The 16,125-nt window shown below is 36.7% G+C and overlaps 1 long non-coding RNA gene across 2 annotated transcripts; it reads right to left on the bottom strand.

Moving 5' to 3' along the window:
* Positions 1-352: 352 nt before the first annotated feature.
* On the bottom strand, positions 353-15,909 carry LOC121480192. Of its 2 annotated transcripts, none has more exons than XR_005984905.1 (3): positions 15,845-15,909; positions 1,875-1,998; positions 353-733 (listed from the first exon to the last, which is right to left on the bottom strand). It is a non-coding gene; the product is annotated as an uncharacterized LOC121480192 (long non-coding RNA). The 2 variants fall into 2 exon arrangements; XR_005984904.1 differs by lacking the exon at positions 15,845-15,909 and adding an exon at positions 11,143-11,263.
* Positions 15,910-16,125: the final 216 nt, after the last annotated feature.

Here is a 16,125-nt window from a genome sequence, read left to right as displayed (position 1 = left end):
TAGATGGTGAAACCAGCATGGCAAGTGTTATAATATGATATCACTTCCAATAACACTATGATCAGAAACTCATTTATTCTATATGAAAACTATTAAAATTTTACTGACTTTCTTTCTTTCTTTCTTTCTTTCTTTCTTTCTTTCTTTCTTTATAGCGCAGCTGTGTGCATAGGCAGTACAAAAAGGCAGTATAGTATTATAGTTAAGGGTGGTTAGTCAGCTGTCCTGAGTTCAAATCCAGGTTCTGTGCCATCTGAATAACCTTGAGCAAACTGGCTCCTCTCTATTTGCAGCTGTTTTTAAAATGAGAAGAACAATACTTACTTCATAAGATAAATAGTTTGAAGGAATAGTTTGAAAGGCTCATAGTTTCAAAGGAGAAGTGGGCACAAACATCCAATTCTGGTCTCATTTATTCTCATTTATCTACTCTTTTTTTGTCTTTGAGCAGCAGCCCAAGGAAGAAAAAAATCAGAACACACATTTCTGGCTGAATTTCAACTTCTTCCTCTCTTCATCCACTAGTGTTCTTGATCCACTGAAAGGAAACTTGAGGAATTTGAAAAATCTTATTTTCCATGTCAGAAGTTATTACATCATCCTCCTTACAATAACATGTCTTAATCTTCTCCAGGTTTGATGAATTCTTGTTCCAACTAGAATAAATGTCATATACTTGAAGAGCCAGAAAAGAATGTGTATTTAAATTTTCAAAGCATCACCTCCTTCACAACTGTATAAAAAAGAAAAGAAAAGGAAAAGCTGAGTGATTGTGCCAAAAGGACAGGAGGGAACATTTCTATGCTTTTGAAAGGATACCCAGCAAGCAATGGTTAAAAAATGATGTTATCTGGACCAAAGCCCTTGCCAAGCTAATCTTGACAGACACAGTAAATCTGTCCATATTAGATGTGTCAGTCTCAGTTGCACACCTTGGTTTAATAGTTAGGGTGCCTCAGTCCTCCTCTAGCCACAATAGAGGAAGTGCTGAGTAATCATCGATAGAGAGGTGATTTAACAGTTAATGAGGTTCCTTGGGATGTGCCCATAAGGATCTCCTTCAATTCTTCACGGTTTCCTCTCATATCCTGGAGAAATGTCTATAACTAAGTCACTTTTTAAAAGATTTTAAAATTAAATTCCACATTAGGTTATGTATTACAATGAGCTTTACTACTGTTCATGGAAAAATGACATCCAGTTACAAAACAACAGCCTCATTGATTTAACCTCATATGGCCTTAGATGATGGATAGAAGATTCATTTATACCAATACTTCCTTATTCTGTTTGAGGATTATCAAAGATTTTTGAATTTGGTTTAGAAAATGTTGATCTCTAACTGCACTTTTTAAACACCTTCTAAAAACCAATTACCTCATTTTCAATTAATTAAACCAATTACACCATTCAAAACTGTTCATCTTAGTCATATATCAGTAGTTATCATACTTCAAGGAGCTAATTTTTGCCTATTGTATGTCTTCTGTTATATGCAGAACATTAAGCTTTGCTGTGTTGTTCTGTATATTAATTTTCATATTTAAAGGTAGAAGTATATGCATTATATTTTTAAATGTATTTTAAAATTTAAATTGTGAAGTCAAGCCCTTAAAAATTTGATATTACATCACAGTACAATGTTTATTTTGCCAATAGAGCAGTCCCACTATGACACTAAAAGCATTTAGCTTTTTGGCAAACCAAATCTTGTAAAGAATGCTAATATTGTCTCCAAGCTTCTTGGAATGCATAGGGTTTTTGCCTCTTTTCAGATGCAAGCAATAGCTTGTTAGGTATTATTCTTAGAAGAATGGTTCCTCCTGGTTTATTTTTTTAATCCCAGTTTTGGAGAGATAAAGGAGTATACTTACCCTCACATGCACTGAGTTATACCTTCACCAGATCACAATGTCTAGGTAAGATCTGCATATCTGCAATTGTGTTATGATTCACCTGGAGAACCAGATACCACCTCCTCAACCCTCTGCACTTCTTCTGTGGGGATAAAAGTAAAGTGAGATGGTAAAAGTGGCCAATGCTGAACACTTTAGTTGATCAAGTAACCCTGAACAGGTTAGAGTAGCAGAACAGAATACTGGATTAGCAGTGAAAGGAGCTATAAACCTTAATTATCTCAACAACAACATTTATTTCCTAGCTATGTGACTCAGTCTCAATTTATTCTTATATCAGGTAAGAAAGCAAAATCATCACAGGTGACATACTGGAGCCAGCAGAGGGTACAATGTGAACACGTAGGAGGGCAATGATTCATCCAAGTAGAGGGATAGCCTTTAAAGTCTTTCTCAGAGGAGTTGACACTATGAAAGGCATGAGACTGAGCCGGATGGTGAAGATGTTGCATCTCAGAAGATGCAAGGCTATTGTGAGGATTAAGAAGACACTCAAAACACCCTCAGTGCTTGGTGTGTTATGCTAATTCTTGTTCTCCTTGTTTGACAAGGCAGAGTTTGCCTTTAATCAATGAGCTGCCAACCCCTTCTTAGCACTCAAAAAAAGAGCCCCATAGAATCATGGGAGAGCATGGTCAGGACCAGCTTCATGGGCATATAACCTGTGCAGTTGCATACAACCTGTGCAGTTGCACATAGCCCCCACACAGAAGGGGCCTCAGTTTGGCCTCTCCTGTCATTGCCTTGAAATTCTCAGTACTTTTGAGCAAGGTACCCCACATTTTTATTTTGTACCAGGCCCCACAAATTATGTAGCCAGTTCTGACTATGGTAACAGAAAATCCAAATTTGTGTTGATTAGACTGATTCACATCCTGGTTTTCTTCCTAGCTTCATGAATTTCTTGAGTTTCTTTTTCTATAGCTTTAAAAATGGCAATATCACCAAAATCTATTCATTTGGGAGGATCAAATGAATTATGATTGTAAAACCAATGTTTATTTTGTAAGTTATAGAAACAGGGAGGATAGTCGCTCAGCTACTGAGACCCTTGTCCCTTGTATTTAAAGAGGTTACTATTTGTAATTATTTTAAAAATCTGGAAATTAGTACATACATACCCCTGCTCTTTCTTCTCTTCTTTTCTTTTTCTTTTTCTTTTTTTTTTAATTTTATTTATTCATTCATGAGAGACACACACAGAGAGAGAGGCAGAGACACAGGCAGAAGGAGAAGCAGGGTCCATGCAGGGAGCCTGATGTGGGATTCGATCCTGGGACTCCGGGATCACACCCTGAGCCGAAGGCAGACGCCCAACCGCTGAGTCACCCAGGGGCCCCTCTTCTCTTCTTTTATGTTTGTCCCTTCTTTCCTTTGCAATTGATCTCATACTATGTGTCCAATATGGGACTTAATGCTACAAATGCAGGTTCAAGAAGATAGAAGTTAATTTGGAAGAAAGGAGCATTCTAGAAAAAAGAGATAACTGATGAGAAGTGTGAATTTATATTGACAGTGAAGAAAGGGTGAGAGACCGAACCAGGATAGTGACTGCAGAAATGGAAAATAAAAAGAAAAGCCAGATTTACAAAATGTCTAGGAAGTATTGGCAGAAATTAGTTATTAGTTGTGCAGTGGTGGAGGGGTACTACACATACACTTCTGACACAAAATACAGAGCTAGGGTTCCTACACCAAGCAATTATCCAACTCTGAACCACTAACTTGGTGCCATATAATTTAATTCTAATAATTTAATTCAACAACCTAGTGTTAGTGCAGATCCCACGGGTTAAGGGCTCAGTCCTACAAGAATGCCTCCCACTTCAGACATCAGTCACAAGACCGACCAAGTATCCTTAACTTCTGACTAGCTATAAATCAGGGGTTCCCATGAACCCCTCCCCATGTTAGATAATTTGCTAGGAAAGCCCAAAGAACCCAGGAAGACAGTTTACTTACTATTACCAGTTTATTAAAAATGATACAACTCAGAAACAGCCAAATGGAAGAGATGCACAGGTAAGTTTGGGGAGAAGGACACAGAGCTTCTAGACCTTTCCTGAATACTTCCACTTTTACAGCACCAAGATGTGTTCACCAGACCAGAGCTCTCTGAACCCCATTGTTTAGGGTATTTATGGAAGTTTCATCACCTAGGCATGATTGATTAGATCAACAGCCATTCGTGATTAACTCCATCTACAGGTCCTCTCCCCTCATGGAGGTGGGCAGGGTAGAGATGAAAGCCCCAACCCTCCAATCATCTGGTTGGTTCCTCTGTCAACCTGCCCCCATGCTGAAGCTACCTAGAAGCCCACCAAGAGTCCACCTCACTAGCATACAAGGGGTGGATGAAATGGGTTTGTTATGAATAACAGATTCTCCTCTCACCTTTATGATTCAGGGAATTCCAAGAGTATTGGGAGCTTTATATTAGGAACCAGAGAAGATGACCAAATATGCATTTCTTATTACTTTGCAGTCCCATGGTGGTGGGGGCGGAAGGAGAATATTTCTGTTCCATCTTACCTCTTTCACTCCTTAGTGCCAATAAACAAAATAGACTTTCCCAAACTATTCAGTTTAGCTAAGTTACTTTTCCTCCTCGGGTTGTACTTAAGAAAGTCTATGCTGTATCATCTATAATTACTGCAAATTTATATATCTATAGTCACATTACTGTTTGATTTCAAAACAGATATACTGAAATCCCAAATCCCACCATAATTTTTGCTGTTCACAGACAGCTGTAGACATGATGGTGGTCAGATCAATTTCAAGGCTTCCACGTGAAATCACAGAAATTCAGGGTTGTAAAGCACCTTAATGGTTACAGAACCGGAATACTTGAGACACTCTGTGGCTTAGGTTTTATCTACATGTTTCATAAGATCAAGAAACTAGAGAGCAAGGACCACCTGCTTTGATAAGTTTAACTCCTGGTTCTGAGAAAAAAATTTTTTTTTGAGAAGCTGGGAACAATAATATATGACTACTATTTCAAGGCCCCATGAACTTTCAAATTCACTTTCCTATTTTGTCAAACAACTGTCAGATCAAGGTTGATTTTTTTTCCCTCCTCATTTAAATGTCTCTCATGCTTTCTGATATAAGAATTGTGCTTAAATGAAATTAGGTCACTGTTTGCTTTTATTTTGCCTAGGCTTTTGACAGAAAAGAATAATGTAGCCTAAAAGGAATATAAACTGGTGTGAATGAGGGAAGTGAGGGACACATGAGTCATAGGGAATAAGGCTGTCCTATCAGAAACAATGAGAATGATTGCTATATATTTGACAGATGAGAAACTTACACATTATCTCATTAAATTTCATTTTCAATATTGAGCACATTCAGGGCAAGGATGATAAAATATTTTAAAGCTCTAACTTCAGCTGTACAATCACTGTAGTTAAAAATTATTCAATAAACCATAATTCATCAATTATGTACAGGACACAAAGCCCTCATTTTGCATCCTGAAAATGATTGCTTAGAATGTTCCTTAAGAGCCCAAAGGAATATTACAATATAGAGAGTTATATGAACTTGCTCAACCTAGAAAACACACACACACACACAGACAAACACACACACATTTCACTCATACACATCCACTCTACCAAATTTATAGTTTTTACCATTTGGGAAGGGAAAAGGCTTCACAGTGAAACAAAAGGAAAATGACAAGTCATTTTGGTATTTCATAAGCTCATCATACATTTCTGACGTAAGTACATGATTATAAATGCAAAGTGTCTTTCTAATATGTCATACCAGATATGCTGTAAGTTCTGAAACAAGATCAAATGACGCCTAATGGCTGCATAAAAATCATGACCAAATAAATGGGACAACAGCCAAAGAGCAGACTCCTGTGAATAAAAAATAGTTAAATGCCACCTATTTAGCTTAATGTACTACTACATTTTACTTGTTTTCCAAAATATTGCATCATTCAATGAATACGTGAAGTCCTACTACGTGCCGAATGGTTTATTCCGTTGGTAGCAACTTATTGGTCACAAAGAGGTGCTGAAATCAAATCTCCCTCTAAGATTTTTTCTCATTCACTGCTGATCTTGGGCTCCTTGTTGTTGTTGTTGAAACTGATCAATGTTCACCACATTCAGTAATATTTTCCAGACTTGCAGACAAATTAATTCATAGCATATGCATTCACTTCCCCTTGAAAACACAATTTTTACAGTTTTTGTTTCCAGAGAATACAGAGCAAGTTTATTTTTCAGAAGAATTAATGAAATAAGAAAACAGTTGCTTCATTGAGTAGTCTAGCCTCAAAGCCACGGATAATCTAGAGGACAACTTCAGTGACGTACTTCATTTTCCACAGGGGCCTGTTCCAATTAAAAGGAATCTAGTCTTCCATAAAGCTCTCTTTTTTCCAGTTACCACACACTTAATGAGAACTCCACTACCTGCTCTTGCCTGATCAAATAGGCTTTTAGGACAAATTCCTCCGTCTTGCTATTTCAAATGTTGACTTTGTAATGATTTTTTGTATAAATATTTCAAGACAATCGTCTATTTCTTTGTATCTATTCTACTATCACTTACTGGAAAAGGAGGAAATTATTGTAAGAATAGAATTTTCTAATTTCCATTTATTGTTCTCTGCAAGAATCTGGAGTTTTGTTGTTATGTTTGTCCATCTATCTGCCTGGTCTTCACTTGAGGGCAAAGGGTGATATTTATAGTTTTATATTGCACTACAACTAAAATATATTTTCAAATCACAATTCATTTGTTTACTACTCTTCTAGAGATTACACAGATTTGTTTAGCAGTGTTATATTACACCAGTCTACCAATATTAACATAGACAGTAGTGATTTTATAATATGTCAAATAGCTAATTGACAAGGGTTTCATAAGACTGACACTGTAAAATTGGATTTCTTTAAATATTAGTCTACAGAGATAGCTAGTGAAAATAGACTGGACATATACTACCTAGTGTTAAAGGCTCAGTAAAAGGATCTTATTAACTTTATTTCTTCCTCAATTATTCAATGTTTTATCAAGTAACTTGATTACAGTACCTATTTCTAAAGGAAAGCAATTAATATCTGCCTCAATTTGACTTGATTTCTTCAACAACTACTCACCCAAGTTTCCACAGTCAACAACAACCTGAAGTGCACTCAGATCTGTTTAATTCCAGAGCTTGGACTTTTCACATCCAGCAGAATTATATCAATGCCTCGTTCCCCCCCTCCACCCACACCTGCTTCTTTTGTATTTTATTCATAAGTGAGTAATAACCTGACCTACCAAGGTGATCAAGTCAGAAATCCAGAAGTCATCTGAGATTGCTTCCTCTTTCTCAGAAACCATTTATAATTAGTCCTTAAGATCACTAGAATTTACCTTTTTAACATTCCTGATACCTGAATTTTCATTTCCTTTTCTACTTCACCTGTCTTAAATTCCTTATCTTTCTCCCAGTTAAAGTTTTCTCACCTACCCTCCATCTTCAAATCTCCATGTCTTAGACACATTTTCTATAAGGAAAAACTAACTTCACACACACTACCACCACCTCTCCCACACCATAAAATTTTTGAGTGACATCTGACGAGATAAAGTTCAAATTCATTAGTATGCTATATATCATTCTCTGTGACCCTACCTGTCTCCCTCTTGCCCTTCCTGACATACCATTCCCTATAATTTATCCACTAGTCAAATGAAGCCACCCACTCTGCCCTAACTATGTTAAAGATTTTTATGTTTCTGCAAGTTTGTTCAACTTCTCCATGCTACTTTATATGGCTTCAGGATGGGGTGTGACACAACTATAGTCAAATTTAGTACTTCTATTACTTTACAAGATTAACATCTTTTACAAAGTTTTAACTTCTTAATAGCAATAAGTTTAGCACATTCATATTTGTAGTGGTCTTATATGTAATTCTTAGACAGTAGGCACAGTCATATGCATAACTGTTTATATGGTAGGCCCCATTTAGTAAACAGAACCAGATTTGTATTTGTCATATAATAGACTGTACTGCAGGAGACACAATCATAGTTGCAACTGTCATCTACTAGGCACTTAAATGCAGACATAGTAAATTGAATTTTTAAAAGCCGTATTTATATATTAATTCATATAAAGATATAAGTTAAATTTTAATGTTTTCCAGCATAATGCACTTTCATCAACTAATATCATAATTGGTGTTTTCTCTTAGTGATTTTATCCAATATTTTCAGATTCTTGACAGTGTTTGCGATAAACTTATCATTTTTCAGACAACCCTGTCGTTAAAAAGATCTCCATTATACGCCATTATACTGTTTATTGCTTTCATGAGATTCTATACCTAATTCAGATTTTGTCATGTTTGCTTTAGTGTATTTTTTACAGCTTTATTGAGGTATAATAGGTATATTTTTAAATGCATGCATATTTATATATTTAATATATATAATTTGATGAGTTTAGACATAAACATACACCCAAGGTATCAATGTATCCACCACCTCCCAAAGTTACTTTGTGTTCCTTTGTTTTTGTTTTGCTTTGTTTTGTTTTGTTTTTGTGTGGTAACAACACTCAACATGGGAACTGAACATGAGGGTACACTTAATAAATTTTCAAGTGCACAATATTGTATTATTAACTATAGGCACCATGTTGAACAGCGACCTCTAGAACTTATACTTATAGTATAAGTTACTTATGTAACTATAACTTTATACCCAATGGATAAGAACTCCCCATTTTCCTCTCCCTTCATATCCTGGCAACCTTCATTCAATGTTCTGCTTTTAGAAGTTTGACTATTTTAAACATTTCATATTAGCAGACTCATGCAGTATTTGTTCTTCTGTAACTGACATGTCTCTTACTGTAATGCTAAATTGGAACCCTGTACACTGTTGTTGGGAATGCAAAATGGTGCAGCCACTACAGAAAATAGTATGGAGGGTCCTCAAAAATTAAAACTAGAACTACTATATCATATAGCAATTCTACTTCTGAGCAAATATTCAAAAAAAATGAAATTGTGATCTCAAAGGGGTATCCGCATGTCCATGTTCATTGCAGCATTATTAATAGAGGCCAAGTTATGAAAAAAACCCAAATATCCATTGAGAGATAAATGGATAAAAAAAGTGTGATACATACATACAATAAAATATTATTCAGCCTTAAAAAAAAAAGGAATCTTGCCATTTGCAACAACATTGATGAACTTGGTAGACATTATGTTTCAGTGTATTTTTAAAATCGGCAGATTTGACACTATGTTGCCCATTGCAATCATATTGAATTCTAGGTACTGAAGAACTACTTGGCACAGTGGTATTGCTCTAAACACTCATGCATTCAAACAATAGTTTTGAACACCCTCTATTTACTTGCCAAACATCATGGGGGCAGATGATATTTTGGTTCTCAAATTTCTTACAGTATATAATAAGTTAAGGAAGAAATAGAACAGTTTGGCATTAGTGAAACCCCATAAATGTGGGAGGTTGATATACCAAGATTTAAACCTTGGTTTTCACTTTCTAACCCCCAGACCTTGAACAAGTTATAGCATGTCAGTGAAAATCTCCGTCTCTCCATCTGTAATCTGGGGTAAATTGTAAAGTTATTGTAAGAGCATATGTCTGTGAAAGCATTTTGCATTGTGCCTGGCTTTCAGTAAGGAATCAGTAAGAGGTAACATTACAATGCAAGTACCTACAAGTAGTCACGTGGTCAAGGGAGGGAAAAGAAGGCTTTAGGGAAGAAGTGTCATAGGAGGTTAGATTTGGAATATTAATGGAGTTTTCTAAGCAGACAAGGGAAAAAGAACACTCAAGTGGAACAAAGCAATGTGAGCAGAAGCCTAGACACTCACATGAGTGGGGAGCAAATAACAGTTTGGTATGGCCAGCATCTCTGTCAGCAAACTGGCTAAGCTGTAGCACCTTATTGTTGGCCATTTATATGTGTCACTTAATGAAAAGTAGATACAGTTTATGAATAATTCAGGAAGTTGACAGTAATCTTTGTGTAATCCCCAAACCTCAAACACATATCCATGCACTGCTATCATTTTAAGACATGCCACCTGGTATGGTGCTCTGTGTCATTTTAGCCAATAAATCTTTTAGAGTTCTAACTTGCTTATTTTTCTATTTCTTTCTCAGAGTCTCTAGTGTTATCCTCTCAAAAAAGTTCTCCACCGCAACCAGAGAGGCCCAAAAATCTAAATCGCAAACCCTGAAATGTTGACCACACTATTTAAAACCCTTTAATGGTTTCCTATGACTTCAAAAAACTAAAATTCAAACTTCTTAGTATGGAAAAAATGTCCTCCATTGTATATTCTTCACATCCCTCTCTGATCGTAATACTTTTAACCTGCTCCTGCTTTTGCACTTCGCCATAAAGAAATACCAAACTGCTTAAGATTCCCTGTAAGGGGGGCTTGGGGGGTTGAGTCAGTTAAGTGTCTGCCTTTGTCTCAGATCGTGATCCTGGATTCCCAGGACCCAGCCTGACATTAGAATCCCCACTCAGTGGGGAGTCTACTTCTCCCTCTCCCCTTCCTCCTGCTCATGCTTTCTCTCAAATAAATAAAATCTTCTTTAAAAAAAATATTCCCCATATACATCAGGCTCTTTCAAACTGTTCATTTTCTCTTCCTTCCCATGTGCTTTGAATACCCTTTTCCCCTTCATTGTCAGCCTTCATTCTCCAAGACATGTTCAGATGTCTTTTCCTTCTCTGATTGATCTGGATTGAGCTCACCAACTTTGTGCTGCCTTAGAACTTGTGTCCAAGTTACTCGTTTTCTTATCTGTCCCACTAGAACACAACTTTCCTGAAAGATTGTGTGTCTTAATCATTTATTAATAATCCCAGCACAGTTACTGCTATATGGTACCTAATCATTATGCCTGTTCAATGAAAGGTAATTTGGAATGTAAACAATCATTCCAGCATAGTAGTCCCCAGATGGTCATGTTATTACTGATTTATAGCCTTTTAACATATACATTAAAGCTGCTTCCAGGTCTCTGGCTCTGTCCTATTCAAGCTGACATGGGATAGGATAATTGGACCTACTTGTTGGTTTGGATTTTATTGATTACAGTTAATGGAAGGTGTAGAAAAACATTAATTTGTTTATAATTAGTCATACCATTATGAAACATTTCAACAACTAACATTTTTCACACACATTAACATGCTTACCATATGCCAGACCTAGAAGCCTTCGGGAACTTCCTGAGGTAAAGAGCCATGCCTGGTAACTGATATTGTGCTTTTCTTCTGATGATATCATTTATTTTGAAGAGACATAATATGGTTAGTTCTAAGGTCTCCCCTTTGCATTTGCACCTCATTATCTGCTGAGAAGGCAAGAGCCCAGTGCTCCTATCACAACTTGGCCTGTGATCCCAAAGTCAAGCTAGGAATCTGTTGATAGATATGGACAGTTGCCCATCCAGAAACTATAAGCTTGGCACCAAATATTACACAAAGAAGCCAACAGTTTTGCCTCATCATCAGTTTTGCCTTTAGGGCTCTAGCAACTCTATTTTTACCTCCATTTTTACTCCATTTGTGTAAGTGATGAGCTGCTGCCACCAAATCAATCCAATATAATTCATACCACTCTTTCTCATCATGGTCAGAGTTGTTCCTCATTTCTGCCCAACCACTTTCCAGGGAACAGCATGCTTAGAGTTCAAGTGTATTGAGTCTCTTTGGATTTCAAATAATCTTCTGAAAATTACCTGAATTTTTCTTTTCTTGCTGTCTTAGCACTTCCGTGTGCGTGCGTGTGTGTGTATGTGTGTGTGTGTGTGGAGTGTGTGTGAAGATACTGTATATTTCTGAGCATATTTTTTTAAGATTTTATTTTATTTATTCATGAGTGACACACAGAAAGAGGCAGAGACATAGGCAGAGGGAGAAGCAGGCTCCATGCAGGGAGCCTTTTGCGGACTGCATCCCAGGATTCCAGGATCAAGACCTGGGCCAAAGGCAGATGCTCAACCACTGAGCCACCCAAGCGTCCTTATTTCTGAGCATAATTAAGACCACTACTAGTGTGTTTCCTATGAGCATCTCTTCGCTGAGAAAATAGTATTATCAGAAATGGCATCTATTCCAGAAAGCAGAGGGTCCTTATCTTCTGAATTTAAGTGTAGGCCAATATACCCTCTTGGTTTGTTTTTTTCTCCTTAAGATAGAGGAAGATATGGGAATAGTATCCCTACAGGAATCTCCTGATAATTCTTTCATCTTCAAATGAATGGTCCCTCAACGTACCAGCTGGGGATTTCCTCAGATTGGCCAATAGTCAGATTCTACCTCTAGATACAGATTTATTCAGATAGCTTCCCCTGGAGGTATTCAATATTATAAACATTATGTCATTTATAATCAAAATAACCTTAACTTTTCTTTGTAATAATTTGCAAGAGAATGCTTGCTTTGAAATAAAAACAAACAAACTCAGTTTAAATCCCAGATCTGCACTGATATTTATTAACATGGAAATAATATTACTAACATCAAATTCCCTCAAGAATTAATGACAAATGTTTCAAATAGTACCAGGAACATAGAAATATATTTCACAGTTGTCTATAAAATGTTTTTCCTCGGTGCCTCGGTGAGTCAGTTGGTTATGTATCTGACTCTTGATTTTAGCTTAGGTCATGATCTCAGGGTCGTGAGTTTGAGCCCTGCTTCTCCCTTTCCCTCTGCCTCTCTCACCCTTAAAAAAGGTGGGGTTTTTTTTTCTGGAAAATGGAACATGAAGGGAATCTTTATTTTTTAAAGTCAGAAAGCGTAAAAGCAAATGAGATTTAGTTCACTAAGTCCAAAAGGATCTCCAAATCTTAAATATCCTAGAGATTCTAAGCAATTTAAGATCCTGCAAGTCACCCTATGTGGTCTCCCAGTCCCAGAGACTAGGTGCATATGTTGTCAGGAGTCTGATGCAAGTGGTGGAGGAACAGACTCTGGAGCTAAGTCACCACTGACAGCCATTTGATCTTGCTCAAAGAACTTCACCTTCACCTTTAGTTTCCTTATCTCTAAAATAGTTTCTGCCTCATGGTTTGTTAAGAAGATTTAAAGAGTTGATACATGGGGCACCTGGGTGAGTCAGTGGTTGAGGATCTGCCTTCTGCTCAGGTCATGATCCCAGGGTCCTGGGATTGAGTCCTGCATCCGGCTCCCCATAGGGAGCCTGCTCCTCCCTCTGCCTGTGTCTCTGCCTCTCTCTCTCTGTGTCTCTCATGAATAGGTAAATAAAATCTAAAAAAAAAAAAAAAAAGAATTGATACATTAAAGCATGCCTGGAACATGGAAAGCTCTTAATACAATGTTAAATACTATGGTTATAGTCAAATTAGACCAGTAAGGCAGAATGAGGAACAGGGAAGTAAAAAAATAGAAATGTCATACCAATCCACTCTCTCTAGCCCTGAAAGAGTTTACTCTGGCCTGAGCATCAATCTTTAATTTTATGTGATTCTTAAGAATGGTTATGCATTTTCTACATGCTGAAAGTTCACTAGCTCATACATCATGTAACCTCTCTTCCCAAGTGGTTTCTCTTGTTCAGCCCCTCTTCCCAGCTGTTTTTCATGCATAAGGCACACATCTTTCACTGGAAATCTCTAGCACATGCATATTCAATCCTAACTGGGCTCAGAATTTAACTCTTTATTCCCTTGGTATTTTCCCCTTGCTTAATGTTTAATCATGCTGACTTAAATATAAAAACCTACAGGGATATTTGTAGTCTGTTTTCACATTTGCCTTTTGATATATTTTAGATGCTTTATTTCAAACATTTTTGATGAACAAAAATTCCAAGAGTTTAGATATTCTATTACACCCCATTCAAATCATCCCTAAATCCAAAAGATGTGCAATTCTTTTTTTTTTTTAAGATTGTATTTATTTATTCATGAGAGACACAGAGAGAGGCAGAGACACAAGCAGAGGGAGAAGCCGGCTCCCTGTGGAGAGCCTGATGAGGGATTCAATCCCTGGACCCCACAATCACACCCTGAGCAGAAGGCAGACACTCCACCACTAAGCCACCCAGGTGCCCCAAAAAAGATGTGTGATTCTTAAACCATCATTCTAAAAGAAAGGAAAACAGAGATAAGTACAAAGAAAAAAGTCAGAAACAAATATTGGTGCAAGTGCTTATTTTAAATAAATTCTGCTTACATTCCTTGTAAAATTATGGTTATCAGGAACCAGCAGATTTTGACTGATGGCTTTTATTCTATTTAAGTCCAAAAGGGCCTACTAAGTGTCACAAAAGTGCAGTTTTTTTCTTACTAAGTCAAGACATGATGTATTTGGAACAAATGTATCCTTATAATATAAGCAGCTGACTTCAGTTTTATTTAAGGGAATCAATAGGCAAAATTTAAAAGAGCTGACCAGTACCAAGCAAGAAAATCTCAAAGACTAAATGCTCTCAAGAGCCCACTGCAGAGTAAGATTTGTTTTAAATGAATGTCGTGTCTTGGTTCAGATTTCTCAGTTTGGGGTTCTATGACAGCTGATGATACTACTTCATCCTTTTTAAGTCCTCATTATATTTTTTAATCATCTCTCACACATTTTATTTTGACAAGTAAACTCTAGGTCCCCTGTGTCTTTTCGGAGAAGGTACTCTCAAGAAGGTTATGAGAAGGCTGGTTGGGAGGGCAAAACACTTCCTGATAAAAACTGTTTTTAAGAGATATAAATAGAAGCTTTTCCAGGACTGTAGTCTGATGCTATATTGGGAATCATGTAACATTTACAATATGCTTCCATGTGAGACAACCTTGTGCTAAAATGTTACTAAAAGAGACAGTACCTTTGGAGTTTACCATATGTGATATTCAAAAGCAGTGGTAAATCCAATCTCCTACCTTAATCCCCACTTGTTATTATAGTAAGTAGCCTCCCAGTTTTCTGCTGTGTCCAGGTAGCATGGTATTTTGCCCATTAGAAGTAGATAGTGGAAATTCCTCTCAAAATTCCATTTACTTCATCTGTAGCTACTAATAAAAATTTAAATTTTTAAAAATAGAGGATAAAATGTTACATTTGAGCTTTTTGAGTGGATGGATTACATTTAATTAAAAAAAGAGAAAGAGAATTCATTGAATATAACCATGCAATGATCTAAAAACATTCATGAAGAGCTAATAAGAATGCCTAAAATTCCAAATGTGAACACTAATAATTACACATGACAGTTTAATAAACTATATGATAGTTTACTCACTGCTTTCCTAAGGAAACTTTACATTTCAGTATCTTAGGGGTTTTTTGGCATTTTAAATTATGATTGACATTTTGGCAATTCCTAGGAGGAAATCTTATAATTCTTATGAAAAACAGATATGCATGATTAAAACGTTTGTGAAGGGACCCCTGGGTGGCTCAGCGGTTGAGTATCTGCCTTAGGCTCAAGGCATGATCCAGGGGTCCTGGGATCAAGTTCCACATCAGGCTCCCCATAGGAAGCTTGCTTCTCCCTCTGCCTATGCCTCTGTCTCTATCTCTGTGTCTCTCATGAATAAATAAATAAAATCTTTAAAATAAAATAAAATGTTTGTGAAACTTTGTAATTAAAATAGTCTTATGAGCTAGGATATTGATGTCACTTTGGCCATATTTCCCTAACACTCAATTTTATCATATGTTTTGGAATTACAGGTGTCCTTCTTAATTTGAAGATGAAGAAAAAAGTAGGAAAATGATGCCACATGTAATTCAGGGTATCAATGATAAACATAGGATTATAGACAAGATTCTTCTCAAAGACATCAAAGAGGTTACAAGATACCCCAGAATTTGTTGGAATAAGATCTAGAAGAAAACAAGTCGGACATATAAGCAAAGGCACTCAAAGCATACTTACCCTACGAGTATAGTGGCCATTCCAGTTGAAAGGTTAAGCAGTGCTTTTGGTGGTCTTGTGGAACTGGGGAAACAGAAGTCAAAATCAAGAACTTTTTAAGAGAGGGGACATTAATAATTTACCCACTACAAAGAACTGTATCTATAAAATAATCTGGAAGTAAACAAGCCCTCTCTTGAACATGCACCTAAACACTGCACCATCTGTTGGAGGGTCAAGGAGCTCAACACTTAAACTTCATTTAAAGTGGTTCTGGACTGGTAGGTAAAAAAGCAAAGGGA

The sequence above is a fragment of the Vulpes lagopus genome, chromosome 21 (assembly GCF_018345385.1).
Source record: "Vulpes lagopus strain Blue_001 chromosome 21, ASM1834538v1, whole genome shotgun sequence".
Lineage (NCBI taxonomy): Eukaryota > Metazoa > Chordata > Mammalia > Carnivora > Canidae > Vulpes > Vulpes lagopus.
This window is presented reverse-complemented; position numbering and strand designations above follow the sequence as displayed.